We start from the raw sequence: 21,327 nt of genomic DNA on the forward strand, positions 1-21,327 counted from the left end.
AATTGTCGTAAGTTAGGGAGTCTTCTGGTTTGATACTTACTCAACAAATGTTTATTGAGTGCCTTTTGTGTGCTAAAGGAGCCCTGGTGGTGCAGTGGTTAAAGCCAGGGCTTCAAACTGGTTCTTCCTGGTTCAGTCATGGCTGAGGAAGTGACACCAGGACAGACTCACATTTTTAGTAGAAGTTGGGTGAACCAGGACGAGAATCAGAATGGGTAAAATTACAGGCTGAAGCCATACTAAAACTTAATCTCCTTTTTAGAAAACAAGGGCAGCATATGTGTTGCATAGTAACCAAATCTTTTGCCCCTGGAATTTTGCACAGAGTCAGGGAGAACACTGCCCTGCTCAAAAATGGTGCAGACATGTAAGACACTCCACTGGTCTCACCCCTTCAGGAGCAAGGGAGAATGAAGAAAACTAAAGACACCAGGAAATATTAGTTTAAAGGACTAATGGACCACAACTACCAAGGCCTCCACCACACTGAGTCCATTACAACTAGATGGTGCCCAGCTACCACCACTGACGTCTCTGACAAAGATCACAATAGAGGGTCCTGGACAGAGCTGGAGAAAAATGTAGAACAAAATTCTAACTCACAAAAAAAGACCAGACTTACTGGCCTGACAGAGAATGGAGAAACCCTAAGAGTATGGCCCCCGGACGCCCTTTTAGCTCAGAAAGGAATTCACTCCTGAGGTTCGCCCTTCAGCCAGAGATTAGACAGGCCCATAAAACAAAGCGAGACTAAAGGGGTACAGCATCACAGTGGCAAGGACTAGAAGGCAGGAGAGGCCAGGAAAGCTGGTAATAGGGAATCCAAGATTGAAAAAGGAGAGTATTGACATATTGTGTGGTTGTTAACCAGTGTCATAAAACAATATGTGTACTAACTGTTTAATGAGAAGCCAGTTCTGTAAACTTTGATCTAAAGTACAATAAATACCAAAAAAAAGAAAAAAAAAATTGTGCAGACCACACCACTTTGAATGTGTGTTACTCTCCGAAGTCCTGCCAGTAATCCAGTTTCACATATTAGGCTCCTGAACAGGCACACTGTGCCTCTTCCGAGTCGCTCGTTCCAGGGCTTCAACTCATACTTTTTCCCATTCTGGTTTTGGTTCCAGATCACTCAAATTTTAGAAATTCGGGTCTGTTCCAATTTCACTTTGTCAGACATGACCAAACTGGTTCGAAGCCCTGGTTAAAGCTCTTGGCTGCTCACTGAAAGGTCAGCAGTTTGAACCCACCATCCACTCCATGGGAGAAAGATGTGGCAGTCTGCTTCCGTAAAGATTCCAGCCTTGGAAACCCTATGGGGCAATTCTACTCCATCCTATAGGGTCGCTACAAGGTCACTGTGAGTCAGAATCAACTTGACAGCAATGGATTTTTCTCGTGTCTAGTCACTGTTCTATGACAGTGACCATAAACACAAAAATCCTTGCTGTCGTGGAACTTACATGCTATTTAAATATTGATTCCCTACTCATTGTCTGTGGAGCCCCTGATGGCTTAGTGGTTAAGAGCTCGACTGCTAACCAAAAGGTTGGCGGTTCAGATCCACCAGCTGCTCCTTGGAAACCCTATGGGGCTGCTCTACCCTGTCCTATAGGGTCACTATGAGTCAGAATCAACTCTACCACAGCAGGTTTGGGTTTTTGTACTTGTTGTCTATTATGTGACAGTAACTATATATGAGGGAGCTACATAAGTATATTGGACTAGGGTATCAGCATGGCCCTAATTACCAAGAAAGAATGATTTCATAAAAAGGCCAGCCTGTAAAGAGTTAAATTTTTCTTCATGATTCAGGATTATCATTAGAATCAGTTACCATGTACCACAGTAGGGTTATTGGGCTGACTCTGTACTGATTCTGTGAGCTTCCCTGATATTTTCTTACTTGCAGAAATACCTTCTGTCAACTTAGTCTCATGTCATTTGCTTCTTTCTTTTAAAAATGTAGTACACAATATGCATTAGTTTGTGCAAAATTAATATTTATTCAGAGGCTAAGCCAGACTTTTCCAAAGTTCTTTTTCCTCTAAATAAAACAATTGCCTTTACTTACTTACCTTTTCAGTTACTTTCCAGACACATCCTGTTGTTTCTATATAGTTCCTCACCTGATCAGCTTTATCTATGACAGTGTGCTCAGTGTATTCTATTAACTTAGTGTCACTGAGAAGTTAAAAGTGCAGGCATTTGTGAAACAGTTCTCTAGATCACATTTACTGGGGAAAAAAAAAAAAACTAGACTTCCTAATCTGGAAAGTATGGAATAGAGCATTTCATTTTGATCACCACACTGCCATGTAGAAATGTCCTCATTTAAGAAAATCTTTGTGGTAATTGAAGCTAGTTTGCATTATCACAATTGCAGATATTTATAAATGTGTATCTTTTATTTATTTATTTTTTTAATCTGTATAAACTTCTTGAAGCCTTTTAAACACCTGAACTCCCTGTCGTTCAGAGGACTTGAGAATGTCAAATTATCAGATGATAGATAATGGAGACATCACCACCTAGCCTTATTTCCCTGGTGTGCCATCTTCGGCTCTAACAAATCTAGAAAGTTAAACCAAAACAAACCAAACCCAGTGCCATCGAGCCGATTCCGACTCATAGTGACCCTATAGGACAGGGTAGAACCGCCCCATCGAGTTTCCAAGGAGCACCTGGCAGATTCGAACTGATGACCCTTTGGTTAGCAGCTGTAGTACTTAACCACTATGCCACCAGGGTTTCCATCTAGAAAGTTATTAGTTCCTTTTAAATCATGTATCCAGTCCTTGAAATGTTGAACGCAAAAAAAAAAAAGGATGATTGTAGGACGTTGAGGCTTTGGGGAAAGAGAGACAGTTTTGCTGACTTTCACTTTTAGATACTGCCTCATTTTTAAGTTCTTCCAATTCTTTTGATTAGCTTCCAGCAGCTCACATTCCTTTGAGAATTCAGAGTACTGCTATTCTTGTGTGGATTTCTTTTTTTGCTGAGGATTATACTGGTTTAGTTTCACTGAGCTATGAAGTATATGGAAAATATGTTTTTTTAGAATCTGTCAAAATATCTGTCTTAAGGAGTAGTCAGAACTCCCAAGAAGGGAGTTCTCTCGTGTCTCCTGGAGAGGGAACAGAAAATCATTCATCATAGTTTTATGTATGTATATAACATCGTTCTCTTTCTTTCCCTTGTTCTTCCAAACCACAGCTGATTTAGGTAAAAATGAATAAGGGTAAAGTTCTGGAACTGTGGTGGAAGAGTTAAAGAAATTAAATCCTACTAGCTTGAAGAGTTTATAACGAGTAAAAGAGCAACTAAGTTATTGAATGTTTGAACAAGAAGGATATTTAGTCTCTTAGAGCAATTGTAGGTAGCATTTGATAGATCTACCAGTTTGGTTAGTTGTCTGAGCAGTGGGTAGAGTAGAAATCTAATTTTCCTAGCATTCATCTGTAAGACAGACCTTTGTATGGAACAGGGCGTTAAAGGGAGCATTATGTTACGTTACATTATTTTACATAGCGTTATGTTGATCACACGAACAGTGTCTTTCAAGAGAGATCTCCTGATAAATGTCTTGGGAAAGATTACACAGCCTTTCTTGCATTACGTGGAAAAGAGCTCCCCGTCCTTTTCCGCCTCCAATCACTTGGATATCCAGCTTATTGAAGGTGTTAGTTTCAAGAAGGCAAACTCTGATTCAGGATGTGAGATTAGAACTGGCACCTCTAATCATTCATGCAAAGTAAGCTTTGATCTTCATCTCTGTCCAGCATTGTACTCATCCAACTAGTAATTATCATGCACTGAATCAACTCTGGTGGTGCAGTGGTTAAGTGCGATGGCTGCTAGCCAGAAGGTCAGCAGTTCGAATCCACCAGGCGCTCCTTGGAAACTCTATGCGGCAGTTCTACTCTGACATATAGGGTCGCTGCAAGTCAGAATCAACTCAACAGTAGAGGGTTTGATTTGGTTTGGAATCAACTCTGGCAAAAGACTGATCTTGTAACATGGGTGTGAGAGTGGAATGTCACCAAGAGTCACTGTCAGAGGTTCCCAGGGTAGAGGCCCAAGAAATAGGTGTGATCCAGTTCATTTACTAGAGAGCATGATAAAGAAAATGAAAGAAAATTCATTGAAACTCAGTTTTTACACACCAATGGGTAAAACCAGTAGTCTGAAAAACCTTGTCTAGGTCAGAGTAGGGGTTGGCAAACTTTTTCTGTAAATGGCCAGATGGTAAAGATTTTAGGCATTGCAGGCCATAGGGTCTCTGTCGAAACTACTGAGCTCTGCCACGGTAGCGCGACAGGAGCTGTGAAACCAGTTGCCATCAAGTCAACTCTGACTCATGGCGACTTCATGTATCAGAGTAGAATTGTGCTCTATAGCGTTTTCGGGGGCTGATTTTACGGAAGTAGATCACCAAGTCATGATCAAACGAGCATGGCTGTGTCCCAGCAAAACTCCATTTACAGGCAGAGGGCAGGTTTGGGCCTGCAGGCCATAGTTTGCAGCCTCCTGGTCTAGGGCAACAGAATCAGTTGGAGGGCCTGTTAAAACACAGACGACACTCCCAGCCCCATCCCCACTCATTTCTGATTCAGTAGGTATGAGCGAGGTCCCCCTATTTGTTTCTAACAAGTTGCCAGGTGTCGCTAATGCTGTCCATCTGAGAACCACACTTTGAGAACTACCGATCTAGAGGGAAAGGTATTAGAAATGTCTCCTCTTAGTTATTTGTTTACTGTCCTTTGGAAGGTTTCCAGGGAAGGCTTAGATGTGTTAAAATTTAGTGTTGCCATTATAAAACTTCAGGCAATAGTTTTTTATAGGAGCTTTGTTTCCACCTTTTTTACCCCATCTACTTTTTTTTTTTTACTACAGTCTTCTTGTAAATAAGTTATCAAAATACCTCCTTGCTCAATGAAACAACCAGAACACAATTAAAGAGAATGTTGACATGTTGTGCAAAATGTAACTACTGTAATGTCACTGAACAATTTGTATAGAAATTGTCAAATGGGAACCTGATTTGCTGTGTAAACTCACCAAAAACAATAAAATATTATTTAAAAAAAAAGAAAATCCCTCCTTGCACATTTTTCTTATCAGGGTACATTCTGCTCAGCAAGAGCTGCTCCCAGAAGTTAAGTCTTGTGGTGACAAGAGATAAGTAAGAGGACAGATTCCTCCCTCTTTGCTTTATTAATAGCCTACACTTCCTTAACACTTAACTGTGTTCCAAGCAGTATTCCACGTGCTTTACATATATTAACTCATTTAAAATGAGTTTCAAAATGGTTGAGGAAATTACAGAATTATCTTGATAATCTAGGGGTGGTGAAATGAATCTGTTATGTCTTGATATATCCTGATGTGTGTCTTCTTTCTAATTTCCCTCATTGCTTCCCACTTCCCTCTCATACTGGCTTCATGCCCTTCAAGGAGAAAGCAAAAAGCCTTTCTTTCAGCTGAGTTGGGGGACTTTCTTAGGCAACAGTGACTACTGGTGATGTCAGCATGAGGCGCTCTCCTTGCTGGGGTCTGTGAGGAGGGCTGCACCGGCTGGGAGGCCCGACTGACCTGATTCTAATTGCCGACATGGAGCTGATGTTATTCTTGGCCCTAGACAGAGCGATTACTCAGTAGTTTCTGTTAAAATGATCCTTTGTTAAACTGCTCCCAACCCCCTTCTCCCTTCCTTCCCACTCTCTTCTCTGCCTCATCCAGACTGAAAAAGAGCCTAAAACGCAGAGAAATTAGGACATTTTGATGGCCAAAGCAGAACTGCTGAAGTTTCCTTAAACAACAACAAAGGGGGGCGGGGTGCCGTGGGAGGTTTATTTTTTAAACGTCTTGATTCTCCACTGGTTCCCTTCATTCTCTTTCCAAAGCCCTTCAACTTTAGTAAACTTAATCTTCCACATTAGTAAGGTAGCCCTGAAGTAGGAAAAAATGGTACATCCTGAATTCTTCTCAACCTTCTACCCCATTTGTCCTTCACTTCCCCCTTCCCATCATGCCCAGTTTTACCAGACTAACGTAGGCTCCATAAGGCCAGCAGAGACCAATGTACCTATAACAGGCGGGGCTTGGGCAGCTCAGTGTTAGCATCAGGGGGTCTTTCTGTGTGCCAGTAACATCTTGTGTGTAATTTGTGGCAAGCTTTTTGCTTATAGTATGTGTATACACGCACAACCTCACAGGTGTGGAAGGATTTCCCGTATAAGCCCCGCCAACTGTTGTTGTTCAGCTCCTAAAAGTTCATTGCATGTGTCTAGAAAAATTTTGCCCCCCTGCAGGAATTAATAGGGTTTCTCCAAGCCCTTCAGCTGCTGTGTTTGTGTTGTGGGGGAGGGAAGAGAAGGAGAAATTCAGCAGGTACCCGGTCTTTTTTCGGGCAGCCAGCAATAACATGCTAGCTCCTCGGCATGGCACAAAGAAAGCAGGCGAGCAGCCCAGTGATGCAGGAGGCTTCTTCAGACGTCTTTCTAACGGCCTACCAGGGAAGAAGGTTGGACTAGGGCGTGCAAGGAGAGGAACTTACATGTGTGCGCTTGAGTTCCTGCAGCACGTTGACTTAACTCTCATAACCTACTGCTTCTTTTGTTTTGTTCTATCTTGTTTTTCCTTGTGGCCTTTATCGGAAATTCATATACCACTTAACTTCTAGCTTTTAAATTATTATTTATTTTCCTAGGACCATTTGATTTAGCAGATTTTTGCCAAACCAAACTCTTCTTACCTAAAGATAGACATTGAAAATGCATGAAATAATATGTGTAAAGCTACATTCATGTTATGGAAATAGGCAGTCTAGGCAGGCTTTAGAATCAGAGAATCCTTGGGTAAACTCTTGGCCCTGTGAGGTCTGTGACCTGAAATGTGTTATTCAAACTTTTCTGAACCTCATTTTCCTTATGTCTAATTTAGGTGATCATATGTACCTTGTAGGTTATCATGAATATTATAACCCTCAATATGTTACCATGTGTCAGTCTGAACCAGGTGTTTATCTTACCTGTATTATCTTATTGTATCATCACAACTGCCCTCTTAGTAGCCCCATTTTCCAAGTGAAGAAAGAGACCTTCAGAGCATTATGTAACTTTCTCGGGGCCATGTAAGTTTTAAATGGTAGAGCTGGTATTTGAACCCAGGTCCTTCAACCTCCAGCATCCAAGTTCTTGACTGTCATAGTATATATTGCCTCCCAATAATACAGTAAAACACCTGACGCTTAGTAGGCATTCAATAAATAGTAGCTATATTTTTTTTTATGCCTGTATTATTACATAAATCTGGAATTGCAGTTCATATATGTAACAACAAGTACCTATTGATACCTGTAAAACTGTATTTGAAAAGTTGTTCTCAGATATCTTAACCAGGCTCCTACTTTTTATAGGCACTGCCTCACAAGAAGAGATTTACCTGTAAAACTGTATTTGAAAAGTTGTTCTCAGATATCTTAACCAGGCTCCTACTTTTTATAGGCACTGCCTCACAAGAAGAGATTTACTAAACATATTTACACTTAGGCCCAGGCATTATCCTAATTGCTTCATATTCTTAGAGAAGTGTCTTAAGGAGGCATGCCCATACTTTACAACGCCTACCCCCCTTTTGCTTTTATTATTAGACAGTAGAGCCAGGGACTACCGATGTCTTGCAGTATCCTGAAATACCTTCTGGAAGTTTGGAGGTTTAGAGCACTTGTGTGGATTGGTATTAATAACATAGGCATTCTCTCTCCATTTACCACTTTGTCCTTTTAACCCTGTTATCGTTACTGGTGATACTATTTTAATTTTATTTCTATAATAGGTGTTTTTGAAAAGACTACCTAGAAACATGGCGGTGCCTACAAATATGAATACCACAGATGACATCATTGCGTGATTGCTATTATGCTTAACCTTTTCAATACCATATAAATATATTCTTAAGGTATTCTTACAATATAGACAGTTCATTCTATTCAGTCATTAATGATAGTAGTAGAAGCTTTCTATCCTAAGGTGGTTTTCTAAGCTGCTGCTAGGGTACTGTCCCTACCCTACCAGTGAGGGGCAGAGAAAGGGATGTATCATGAGTGCCTCTTGCATGCCAGATGGGGTATTATCTCCATTCCACTAGTGAGGAAATAGAGGCTCAAAGAATACAAGTAACTTACCCAAAGTCACACAGCTGATTCATTGCAAAGATAATGTTCAAACCAAGTCAGGGCTTTCAAAGGCCTCATCTTTTCCACTGTACCACCCTTCCTTTACTTCTCATTGTACACATTTACCATCGTGCAGATGGCTTCTGGCTTATTGCTTCTGCTGCTGCTGCTGCTGCTGCTACACACTCCCAAGCACAAAAAGATAAAAGAAAGTGTTGATGTTCAGTAATCAAAATGCAGAGCTCTAACTTGTTCGTGAGCGTGTTCAGAGGCAACTGTTTACCTACCAGCTGCTTGGTATCGATCTCGTTTGCTGTATGTCCTTAAAATATGGTTTTGCTACAGCTGCCTGGTAACTAGTTTTGTTCCCTTCCCTCCCCTCAGTCTGGGACCTGTGGTTTATATCTGTGTGTCTTTGAGAATGTGAGGGGCTCACAGCATGACTTTGTGTGAGATGAATGAAAGACCTCATCTTTTACAGCCTGCAGCCACAGGAAAAATGCCCAGTAAGCAGATGGCAGGAAAGGCTGTGCAAGATATGCATAGTAGGTCTGGCATGTGAGATTTTGAGCATAATAAGATGACTTACATTTGAAGTTAGACAAGTGTAAACTCAGAACTTAAAGTTGGAAAGGAATTTAGAAATTACTTTATCTAATTATTTCATTTCACTGACAGGACACTAAGTGTCTTAGTTACCCAGTACTGCTATAACAGAAATACCACAAGTGGGTGACTTCAACAAAGAGAAGTTTATTCTCTCACAGTTCACAAGGCTAGAAGCCCGAATTCAGGGCACCAGTTCCAGGGTGAGGCTTTCTCTCTCCGTCGGCTCGGGGGAAAGGCTCTTGTCATCCATTTTCCCTGGTCTAGGAGCTTTTCAGCACAGGGAACCTGGGTCCAAAAGGCACACTCCCCTCCTGGTTCTTCATTCTTGATGGCATGAGGTCCCCCGTCTCTCTGCTTGCTTCTCCCTTATATATCTCTAAAGAGATTGATTTAAGACACAACCTAATCTTGTAGATTGGGTCCTGCCTCATTAACATAACTGCCTCTAATTCTGTCTCATTAACATTATACAGGTAGGATTTACAACATATAGGAAAATCACATCAGATGACAAAATGGTGGACAGTCACTGGGATTCATGGCCTAGCCAAGTTGACACACATTTTGGGGGACACAATTCAATCCATGACAGGAAGACACAGACATGTTATTAGAAGAACCCAACCCAAACCCACTGTCATTAAGTCGATTCTGACTCATAGCGACCCTATAGGGTTTCCAAGGCTGTTAATCTCTACGGAAGCAGACTGCCACATCTTTCTCCTGAAGTTTCCAACCACCATCCTTTCAATTAGCAATCAATTGCTTTAACCACCGTGCCACCGGAGTTCCTATTAGAACAACAAGGGCCCTGATACACAAATAAAACTACTACCGAATTAAAGATAAAAGCGACAATTGAAAATGAAGCTATGGATTTTTTTTTTAACCAGTCGAGCTCTCATTCTGGGGTCATTATTGATCTCTTGACATTACCTTTTTCCAAATCAGCTGTAGTAATCTTAACCTAAGGGACCCTGGTGGTGCAGTGGGTAAAGTGCTTGGCTGCTAACCAGAAGGTCAGTGGTTTGAACCCATCAGCCACTCTGTGGGAGAAAGATGTAGCAGTCTGCTTCTGTAAAGATTTACAGCCTTGGAAACCCTATAGAGCAGTTCTACTTTGCCCTGTAGGGTCCCTATGAGTCCAAACCTACTCAGTGGCAGTGGTTTTAATCCTAACCAGAAAACTTGACCGTGTGTGTGTGTGTGTGTGTGTAAATATGTGTTGTTGTTATTGTTAGGTGTCGTCAACTCAGTTTCAACTCATAATGACCTCATGTGACAGAGTAGAACTGCCCTATAGGGTTTCCGAGGCTGTAATCTTCACAGCAGCAGATTGCCAGGTCTTTCTCCCGTGGAGCTGCTGGGTCAGTTCAAACCGCCAGCCTTTCACTTGGCAGCCAGGCGCTTAACCGTTGAGCCACCAAGCCTCATTATATGTGTACAAAGTTTTTCAGCCTTTTTTTCTCCATAAAAAGAACGATCTTGGAGTAAAACGAATGAAGTCTCTTTTAGGTTCATCTGATGAAAATTGGGCACGTTGCTAGGTTTGCTTTAGATCTGCTTTGGAAAGGAGATTTGCTTTAGATATGTTTGCTTTGAAAGGTAGTCAACACAACATAACTAAGGAAGGCAGCGTACTGCCGTGGGGCTGTTATATCAGACTCCAAGGGCCTGAGTTCCAGCTTACTACTTCCGAGCTGTGTGATCCTCAACAAATTAACCTTTTTGTCTCTTAATTTCTTTTCTAAAATGGAGATGATGATGGGAACTACCTCAAATGGCCGGGAGGATTAATTAAGATGATAATATGTAAAGCACTTAAAACGATGCTGACTCATGGTAAAAGCTTAATAAAAATTAATTGCTTTTATTATTGTGTATTAAATGTTCTCTTAAATATATGTAGCATCATAATTTTAGTTTGGAGATTTTAGTTAAACCCCTGTGCGGGAAGCAGAAATTGGTAAAAATGATTTTAAAGGAAGTATTTTAGAGAAGTCCAAGACTCAGGAAGCATTAATCACCTTTTTAACTTATACTTGGTTATTTAAAACAGTGAGCTATATCTACCATTATAGGTATGAAAATATGCTCAATACAGATATTTGAGTGGAAAAATAGACTACAGAATATTGAGTATCATATGATCCCATTTTTTGTAAGCACACGAAATTAAGTATATGTACATAGACAAAAGTATAAATGTTAACAGAGGTTATCTCTGAATGTAGAATTAGAAAATGACTTTTAAAACTGTTTTCCTTTTTCTAATGAACATGTATTAAAGTGTTTCAAAAAAACAAAAAACCTCAGTCTGCCAATCTGTGTGTGTGGTGTCAGTGGTCAAACATTGTCTACTGAGTGTTAAGGGATAGATACAAAAGAAATGGAAATGAAAGTACAATCTGTACAGCTCATATGAATCTAAACTTGCCATCGGAAAGTCAGTCTTTTCTAATATGGTGAATTGGTTCTGTTAGAATGGGATGAGGGTGAGGCAGTTGCTAGTGAGGGAAGGTCATCAGTTTGATGTCTTAGAGCTGGTTAATTTCACTGGGTTTTATGGTCATGGTCGTCCTCTCGGCCTTAGTTAGCTGCTTCACAATTGGGCTTTTTTGGTCGTAACCCATACCCAGCCCAAGATCAGTACAAGTGTCTCCATACTATTGAAAAACCAACTCAGAGACTACTGATGTTACCTTCAGTTTGGTTACATGAAGCAGTCTGAGGCCTGCTGACTATATTTGGATTTGTTTCTAATTGCCTGCGTTGCTTCTCAAATCTTAGCAAGTACAGTTGATTTAGAGACTGAAGTACACTGGTTTCACTGGGTAGGTGGATAATAGTTTCTCCTAAATTCTGTGAGGGTAAGGACTTGTATTCACATCTTCTAGAGTAGATCATTTGAACTAGGAAGAGCCTTTTCTAGTTGCTAAAGGAGAAGGAGCTTCTTAATTGGTTTTGGAGATGCAAGGCTGCATACCAGAGGGAAGCTCAGTGTCCTGTCTGAGATACTTGTATGGTTGGTCTCTCTCTATGAACGGTAGCGTGTTCTGGTTTTCTGCCCCATCCCTGTCGGGGTCATAACACTGCCTGGTGCTTTGTAGTTGTACTCTGTTTCTCTTGCTCAGCCTCCAATCTTGTCCCAGCTGACAAACATTGTGAATGGAAAACAGCCAAGAGCTCCATACAATGTGAGACAAAGGCCTTTTGGAAGCTTGTTCCCAAGATAGAAACAGCTACCCTCACCCTCACCTTGGCCCTGAGCTTTTTGCAGCATCATATGGTTGCACAAGAGTCGTAATGTGTTTCTCTTCATTGAACAGCTCTCAGCCTGGCTGGGGTGAGGTGAATGATGAGCAGTTTACACGCTCAGGAAAATGTACTGTCGCAGCAGTTGAGCAGCCAGGGAGAAACATACCAGAAGTGGCTTTGTATAATATGTCGTAGGAACTTTATCCAAGTTAGGACAAAATCTTACATGGGGAGAATAATGCCTAGAAATATTTGCTCCTCGGAAATCAGACTTTTGTGCAAAGGGGCTGTAAAAAGAGGCTGGCTAAGAGACACTAGCCCACTCAAATAGAGATTAGCTTTTGCCTACTTTATCTCCCTTAATTCTCAAAAAATGAATTTAGAGAGTTATTTCACTACAAATAGTCATCCAGCTTTGGTCCATCACCAAGAAGCCTGGGTGAAGGCTAAAAGGAGGAGTGTTTTTCTGAAAGGAATAAATAAAAAATGAAAAAAAAAAAAAGCCACCCAGAATTTAATCTCTGAACAGCATTATCTTTCTAGCAAGAGAGCCCAGATCTTGTTTCCCTGTAGGCTTCCAAGTTACAGTCTGTGTTCTGTCTATCAGAAATTCCTCCTTCCCACCCATGAGTACCCTTCTGTTGTGGGAGAAGGAGGTTCTTTCCAGCCTTTTGCCTGGGGCCAGGCCAGCCCTCAAACTGTGGTTTCTCTGAGTCTCCTTGCTGTAGCATAGCTGTTTCCCATACCCAATAAAGAAGCAAAAGTCGTGTATGTGTTGACCGGGTCTTGAGTAGGGGCCAGTGCTTACACAGCTCTCACATTCCCAGGCCATTGCCTGATGATGGTATAGTCCCCATCCTGGATTATTAACCCACAAGTGTAGAGGCCAATATGGTATATCCAAACCTCACATTTCTTAGAAATTATATAGAGAGAACTTCATAGAATTCTTCTGTCCTTCTACGACAAATAATGAACACCACAAGACAAAGCAGTCATTGTGTCTTTAGTTGGTGCAGTTGGGTTAGGTTAGAGCCAATATAGGTGATGGGGGGTCTGGGAAGGCTGATTTCTGTCACTAGTCTAAACACCCATTTATATGTCTGCTGATAACATTACCTGGGTGTTTTCCTGGGTTTCTTCTTGTCAGACTTGACTGCTTAATCCCATCCCACTTAGCTGTGGTTTCAGTGAAACACCTTAGAATTTGCAGTAATGTAGATTACTGACTCTTTGGCGTTTCAGATGGTATGGAATTGTAATCATTTCATTATCCATTGAGTATATTAGAGTGTGAACATCAAACTACAGTCACAACCTAGAAGGTTTTTGCAGTATCTGGAAAGAATATCTGCTTTTTGAGATGCAGTACATTTATGTTGCTTTGGATTTTTCTGTGTACGTGTGTTCACATTATTTTTATTGTGAGGTTGTTAAAAAACAAAAGAGGGAGGGGCTTAGTCACATGTGGGTTATTTCTTTGCAGGAATTTATTCAATCTTTGGTGCCTTATTTATTTTTTTAATAATATTGTGTTTTTGGCAAAAATTTACACAGCAAATTAGGTTTCCATTTAACAATTTCTATGCATATTGTTCAGTGATATCGGTTACATTTTTTACAACGTGTCAACATTCTCATTATTTCCATTCTGGTTGTTCCATTTCCATTAATGTAGCTTCCCTCCCTCCCTCCCCCCCTTACCTTCTCGTCTTTATTTTAACGTAAATGTTGGCTGTTTGGTCTCATATAGTTTGTTTGTTTGTTTGTTTGTTTTAAGAGCACCATAATTACTTATAGGTGATGTCATTTATTTCATGAGCTAACCTATCATTTAACTTAATGGTGATCTCCAGAAGTGGTTTCAGTTCCAGGTTTAAAGGGTGTCTCGGGGCATGCATTGGATTTTAAGCAAGCTTGAATCTGTGGTAGATTGAGATTTGTTTCTCATGTCATTTAGGAATCCATTTGGCTGCATGTAACAGAACTCACACCCCCCCAACACACACACACACACACACACATCCAACACATACACACACATCCAATTTTTTTTGTTGTTTTTAAGTAAAGACTAATTTTAGAATAGGACATCAGTGTCTAAGCTCCTACTATAAAATTTGCATCTAGGAAGGTGCATTTATTTTTGTTTAGTACCTGCAGAAGGATTTACTTACATTTTGTGACTGAGCATAATTTGACACAGAAAACACTAGGCAGTGTACAAAGTTCAGGGAGTAGTCCTATTATAAGGTTACATCTGTATGTAGACCCTCACTCACCTGTTTTCTTGTATAGGTATTTAGTTGTTGCTAAAGTGAATCAGAATTGACTCGCTAGCATTGGGTTTAGTAAAAGATGACTATTTGGTATAATTATTTTTTGTCATTCATGGAGTAAATGTTTGTTAAGCACCATTTATGAACAAGGTGTTCTACTAGGCATTGTGGGTGAAAAAAAATTAACCAGATACAAATCCAGCCATGTCCAGAATGTACTGCCCAGAAAGGAGGAAAAACACATACATAAATGGCTGTAATACAAAGTAGAATGTGACAAAAGGCATATAAATAACTTTTTGTAAGTGTTTAGAAGAATAGAAGATTATTTCTGCCAAAGGGAATTGAGTAAATACGATCTGGGGAACCTAAACATACGTTTTTATTTTGAGAGTTTACTTTCACAGCTGGCAGACATCATCATAAGACTAGAGATATGTTGAAAAAATACTTAACCAACTACCTTTCACAAACACTTGTGAATCAGTGACATTGATTACATTTTCAAGTTGTGCAAATTATTTTCACCTTCCTTTTCAAAATTATTCTTCTCCCGTTCACATAAACTCACTGCCTCCTAAGTTTATCTAATCTTTCTAGTTGCTGTTGTCACCTTCATCCCATATAGATAGATCTTAAAAGAAAACAATGCTGAAGGCAGATATTCTTTACTTGTTAAGCTAAACTATTGTTTGGTTTTAAGAAGAATTCAGGGGATATTTTTGGTTTAAGGTTTAAAGATTATCGAAACGCAGTTGTTTCAGGGGTTCATCCACCCCGCATGGTTCCAGAAAGTTTGGATTCCATGAGAATTTGAAATTCTGTTCTTCATTTCTCCCTTTTGATCAGGATTCTCCAGTAGAATCTTTGAGTAAAACATTCAGTGATAGTAGCCAGGTACACACGTAGGAATTTAGTTGTTGCTAATAAAAGATGAATGGTTGTATCATGCTTTTTTCATTCATGGAGTAAATTTAATAAGCACCTTTCAGGTGCAGGGCATTCTTTTAGGCATAGTGGGTGAAACAAAAATTAATCAGATACATTTCCGTTGTGTATTGTCACTTGTATTTATTGTCACTTGTATTATTTGTGTATATATGTATGTATATGTGTGTACTTTTTTTTACACAAGTAAGAGCTAACTATCTCACTGTTCTGATCTTACTCTCTTCACTCATTTTTTTTTTAATTTAGAGACCCCAGAAAGATTAAGGAAAGAACTCAATGAATTTGGAAAGATGGTTAAGTTGTCACCATGTCAACATTTTACTGAATAGAAGTTCTTACAGATGGCTTTTCCCTCACAACATGAAAAATCTAACCCAATAAAGAATATTTGTATTTCTAAGAGCTCTTTACTGACAATGGTTTTTCCTCCTCTACTACTCATCCAATGAACTTGCTTATTGGTGGTCCAGTGTGGAACTCCTCAGCCTCATTCTGATTTCTGGTCTCCTCCATCCTGAATAAGGCATTTCTCAAGTACTCTTCACATTTATGCTCATTTATTGGGATGTAATAGTAAAAATAGAAACCCAGTATAACTCATTCCTGCCTCCTTTCTTCCTTCCAGCTGCATCTCCACCCACAGATTTTGAAGCCCTCACATATGGAAACAGTGGTTGGAAGGAATGGGTTTGTTTTAGAGTTAGTCCCAGAAGCCTGATTTCTTGCAGGACCCTTTGGTGGCTTGTCCTCAGAAGGCTTGCTGGAGCAGTCAGGGCTGCTCAGCCCTTCTGGGACATCTGACGACCTCCCTACCTATACAGTCACCACTGCTGCCCTTCTGGCTTTGCCCAAAATGTTAGGACATTTTTTATTCCTCTTCTTTGTATCAGATATTGGGAAGAACTAATAACTCTTCAGTTTCCCCATCAGGTGGTTTGCAGAGATGGGGAACATTTCAGATTGGTCAGTTTGAGAATAATCAGATCCTTTATCTCTGAAATCTCTTTGTTCTTCTTTGTCACATGCCTCTGCCAAACATATTTGATTCTTCTCATATCTGCCTAGCCCAGGACCTTTGGACACCTTTCCCTGAAATGGAACACTCCAAGATATGGTATAGAAGAGTTGGTTTACATTTTACTACAGCTACCCAGTGCATCTTTTAAATCTTAAAAACTAAAATTCATAAAGGCCAACAATAATACTAGTGAAGTCTACCTAAGAGGTGAATATTTTCTAAGAGCATCTCATCTCTTTCCTTTGGGCCTTCCCATAAGGAAATGATGTTTCTCTCATGTCTGTTTAAATGGAGGAATTATAAATGGGAATCAATTGCCAGAAGACCTATTAATAAGAAGTACTATTTTGTCAATTTTGTTAATTTTCTCTTAATATGATTTCAAATGTAAAGCTCTTAGAGTGCTTGCATATTGACAGTGGTGTTAATAGTATTAGAGCATCAGGAACAAAATTTGTGACACTTTCTGATAAGTTAATTCATTGTCAGACTTTTTTGAGGAAACACATTATTTACACCTGAACTACAGATATATATTGGTCTTTTTAATGTTTAGATGGTGATTTTTAGATCTTTATTTGAAGGCTTACCCTCTAAACAAAAGTACCCTTGTGTTGATCTTGTATTCATATAATAATTTTACTTTGGAAGTGTTTTCAAACTTAAAATTTTATATTAATCTTTAGGTCAACAAGGTATTTTGACAACAGAATTCTAAAAATACTCACAGGGCCCCCAAGGCCATGCATGATCTGGTTTTTCTTCCAGCCTCATCTCTTTCCACTCCCTCCCTTAGCTCACCATGCCCTAGCTACACTGGCTTTTTTTTCCCTTTCCTCAAGTGTGCAAAACCTCTAGAGGAGTTCAGAGTTTTGTGAGTAGGGGGGAACTGAGTCGAGTGTCAAGTCAGTTTTTATTTTGTGTTATGGTTCTAATACTTGGCACCCAGTAGGAGACACACAATACATAGTTGTTCAGTTTAACAGTGAGGGAAACTGAGACCAAATGCTTTTCTAATTCATGCATGTGGAGCAGCCAGATGCCCTGATTCCTAGCTCAGTGTACGTCAAACTATACTTCCAACAAAATCATCTCAACTTTCTGCTTCAAGAGATTTTCGTTCAGACTTAACATCGTAAAAATGTCTATTCTGCCAAAAGTGATCTATAAAATGCAATTCCAACCCAAATTCCAATGACATTTTTTAATCAGATGGAGAAACAAATCACCAACTTCATATGGAAGGGAAAGAGGCCCTGGATAAGTAAAGCATTACTGAAAAAGAAGAACAAAGTGGGAGGCCTCACTCTACCAGATTTTAGATCCTATTATACCGCCACAGTAGTCAAAACAGCCTGGTACTGGTACAACAACAGATACATAGACCAGTGGAAAAGAACTGAGAATCCAGACATAAATCCATCCACATATGAGCAGTTGATATTTGACAAAGGCCCAAAATCAGTTAAATGGGGAAAAGACAGTCTGTTTAACAAATGCTGTTGGCATAACTGGATATCCATCTGCAAAAAAATGAAACAAGACCCATACCTCACTCCATGCACAAAAACTAACTCAAAATGGATCAAAGACCTGAATCTAAAATTGAAAATGATAAAGATCATGGAAGAAAAAGTAGAGACAATGCTAGGAGCCCTAATACATGGCATAAACAGTATATAAAACATTACTAACAATGCAGAAGAGAAACTAGATAACTGGGAGCTCCTAAAAATCAAACACCTATGCTCATCCAAAGACTTCACCAAAAGAATAAGAAGATTACCTACAGACTGCGAAAAAGTTTTTAGCTATGACATTTCCAATCGGCATCTGATCTCCAAAATCTACATGATACTGCAAAAACTCAACTACAAAAAGATAAATAACCCAATTAAAAAAGGGGCAAAGGATATGAACAGGCACTTCACTAAAGAAGACATTCAGGTAGCTAACAGATACATGAGGAAATGCTCACTGTCATTAGCCATTAGAGAAATGCAAATCAAAACTACAATGAGATTCCATCTCACTCCAACAGGGCTGGCATTAATCCAAAAAACAGAATAATAAATGTTGGAGAGGTTGCGGAGAGACTGGAACACTTATACACTGCTGATGGGAATGTAAGATGGTACAACCACTTTGGAAATCAATTTGGCGCTTCCTTAAAAAGCCAGAAACAGAAGCTAGTAGAAGAGTTCAGCAGAGTATCGGGATACAAGATAAACACACAAAAATCAGTTGGATTCCTCTACATCAACAAAAAGAACATCAAGAGGAAATCACCAAATCAACGCCATTTACAGTAGCCCCCAGGAAGATAAAATACTTAGGAATAAAGCTTACCAGAGATGTAAAAGACTTATACAAAGAAAACTACAGTACACTTCTGCAAGAAGCCAAAAGAGACTTACATAAGTGTAAAAACATACCTTGCTCGTGGATAGGAAGACTTAACGTTATAAAAATGTCTATTCTACCAAAAGCGATCTATACATTTAATGCAGTTCTGATCCAAATCCCAACGACATTCTTTATGAGATGGAGAAACAAATCACCAACTTCATATGCAAGGGAAAGAGGCCCCGGATAAATAAGGCATTACTGAAAAAGAAGAACAAAGTGGGAGGCCTTACTTTACCTGATTTTAGAACCTGTTATACCGCCACAGTAGTCAAAACAGCCTGGTACTGGTACAACAACAGATACATGGACCAGTGGAACAGAATTGAGAATCCAGACATAAATCCATCCACATATGAGCAGTTGATATTTGACAAAGACCCCAAAACAGTTAAATGGGGGAAAAAACAGTCATTTTAACAAATGGTGCTGGCATAACTGGATATCCATCTGCAAAAAAAATGAAACAAGACCCACACCTCACTCCACGCACAAAAACTAACTCAAAATGGATCAAAGACCTAAATCTAAAACGATAAAGATCATGGAAGAAAAAATAGGGACAAGATTAGGAGCCAAATACATGGCATAAACAGTATACAAAACATTATTTAGAATGCAGAAGAAAAACTAGATAACTGGGAGCTCCTAAAAATCAAACACCTATGCTCATCCAAAGACTTCACCAAAAGAGTAAAAAGACTACATATAGACTAGAAAAAAGTTTTTAGCTATGACATTTCCGATCAGCATCTGATCTCTAAAATCTACATGATACTGCAAAAACTCAACTACAAAAAGATAAATAACCCAATTAAAAAATGGGCAAAAGATATGAATAGACACTTCACTGAAGAAGACATTCAGGTAGCTAACAGAAACATGAGAAAATGTTCACAATCATTAGCCATTAGAGAAATGCAAATCCAAAGTATAATGAGATTTTATCTCACTCCAACAAGGCTGGCATTAATCCAAAAAACACAAAATACTAAATGTTGGAGAGGCTGTGGAGAGATTGGAACACTTATACACTGCTGGTGGGAATGTAAAATGGTACAGCCACTTTGGAAATCAATTTGGCACTTCCTTAAAAAGCTAGAAATAGAACTACCATAAGATCCAGCAATCCCACTCCTTGGAATATATCCTAGAGAAATAAGAGCCTTTACATGAACAGATATATGCACACCCAAGTTTATTGCAGCACTGTTACAATAGCAAAAAGATGGAAGCAACCAAGGTGCCCATCGACAGATGAATGGATAAATAAATTATGGTATATTCACACAATGGAATGCTACACATCGATAAAGAACAGTGAGGAATCTGTGAAACATTTCATAACATGGAGGAACCCGGAAGGCATTATGCTGAGTGAAATCAGTCAATTGCAAAAGGACAAATATTGTATAAGAACCACTATTATAAGAACTTGAGAAATTGTTTAAACTGAGAAGAAAACATTCTTTTGTTGTTACTAGGGGTGGGGGTGGAAGGGGGCCATTCACTAATTAGATAGTAGATAGGAACTACTTTAGGTGAAGGGAAAGACAGCACACAATACAGGGGAGGTCAGCACAACTGGACTAAACCAAAAACAGAAGTTTCCTGAATAAACTGAATGCTTTGAAGGCCAGCATAGCAGGGGCAGGGGTCTGGGGACCATGGTTTCAGGGGAGAGCTAAGTCAATTGGCATAATAAAATCTATTAAGAAAACATTCTGCATCCCACTTTGGAAAGTGGTGTCTGGGGTCTTAAATGCTATCAAGCAGCCATCTAAGATGCATCAATTGGTCTTAATCCACCTGGATCAAAGGAAAATGAAGAACACCATGGACACAAGGTGATTACGAGCCCAAGAGACAGAAAGGGCCACATGAACCAGAAACTACATCATCCCGAGACCAGAAGAACTAGATGGTGCCTGGCTACAACCGATGACTGCCCTGACAGGGAACACAACAGAGAACCCCTGAGGGAGCAGGAGAGCAGTGGGATGCAGACCCCAAATTCTCGTAAAAAGACCAGACTTAATGGTCTGACTGAGACTAGAAGGACCCTGGTGGTCATGGCCCCCAGACCTTCTGTTGGCCCAGGACAGGAACCATTCCTGAAGCCAACTCTTCAGACATAGATTGGACTGGACGATGGGTTGGAGAGGGATGCTGGTGAGGAGTGAGCTTCTTGGATCAGGTAGACACTTGACACTATGTTGGCATCTCACGCCTGGTAGGCAGATGAGAGGGTGGAGGGGGTTAGAAGCTGGCGAAGTAGACACGAAAAGAGAGAGTGGAGGGAGAGAGCAGGCTGTCTCATTAGGGGGAGAGTAATTAGGAGTGTGTAGCAAGGTGTATATGGGTTTTTGTGTGAGAGACTGACTTGATTTGTAAACTTTCACTTAAAGCACAATAAAAATTATTAAGAAAAAAAAGCTAGAAATAGAACTTCCATACAATCCAGCAATCCCACTCCTTGGAATATACCCTAGAGAAATAAGAGCCTTTACATGAACAGATATATGCACACCCATGTTCACTGCAGCACTGTTTACAATAGCAAAAAGATGGAAGCAACCAAGGTGCCCATCAGCGGATGAATGGATAAATAAATTATGATGTAT

The 21,327-nt window shown here is 39.8% G+C and overlaps 1 protein-coding gene across 8 annotated transcripts in view; it reads left to right on the forward strand.

The window, feature by feature from the left end:
* The window catches only part of TTLL5 (tubulin tyrosine ligase like 5), a 333,039-nt gene that overhangs the window by 238,281 nt on the left and 73,431 nt on the right, over positions 1-21,327 (forward strand). The window lies entirely within an intron of this gene.

This window comes from Elephas maximus, chromosome 10 (genome assembly GCF_024166365.1).
Source record: "Elephas maximus indicus isolate mEleMax1 chromosome 10, mEleMax1 primary haplotype, whole genome shotgun sequence".
Taxonomy (NCBI): Eukaryota; Metazoa; Chordata; class Mammalia; order Proboscidea; family Elephantidae; genus Elephas; species Elephas maximus.